The sequence below is a fragment of the Conger conger genome, chromosome 2, assembly GCF_963514075.1.
Source record: "Conger conger chromosome 2, fConCon1.1, whole genome shotgun sequence".
In the NCBI taxonomy this organism is placed as follows: domain Eukaryota; kingdom Metazoa; phylum Chordata; class Actinopteri; order Anguilliformes; family Congridae; genus Conger; species Conger conger.
The window spans coordinates 2,193,112-2,193,357 of NC_083761.1; positions in this window are offsets into that span (position 1 = coordinate 2,193,112).

The following is a 246-nucleotide window of genomic DNA, read 5'->3' on the forward strand; positions in this document are numbered from 1 at the left end:
TGTGAGAGTGTGAGAGTGTGAGAGTGTGAGAGTGTGTGAGAGTGTGTGAGAGTGAGAGTGTGTGTGAGTGTGTGAGAGTGTGAGTGTGTGAGAGTGTGAGTGTGTGAGAGTGTGAGTGAGAGAGAGTGTGAGAGAGTGTGAGTGTGTGAGAGTGTGTGAGTGTGTGTGAGTGTGTGTGAGTGTGTGTGAGTGTGTGTGAGTGTGTGTGAGTGTGAGTGTGTGAGTGTGTGAGTGTGTGAGTGTGTG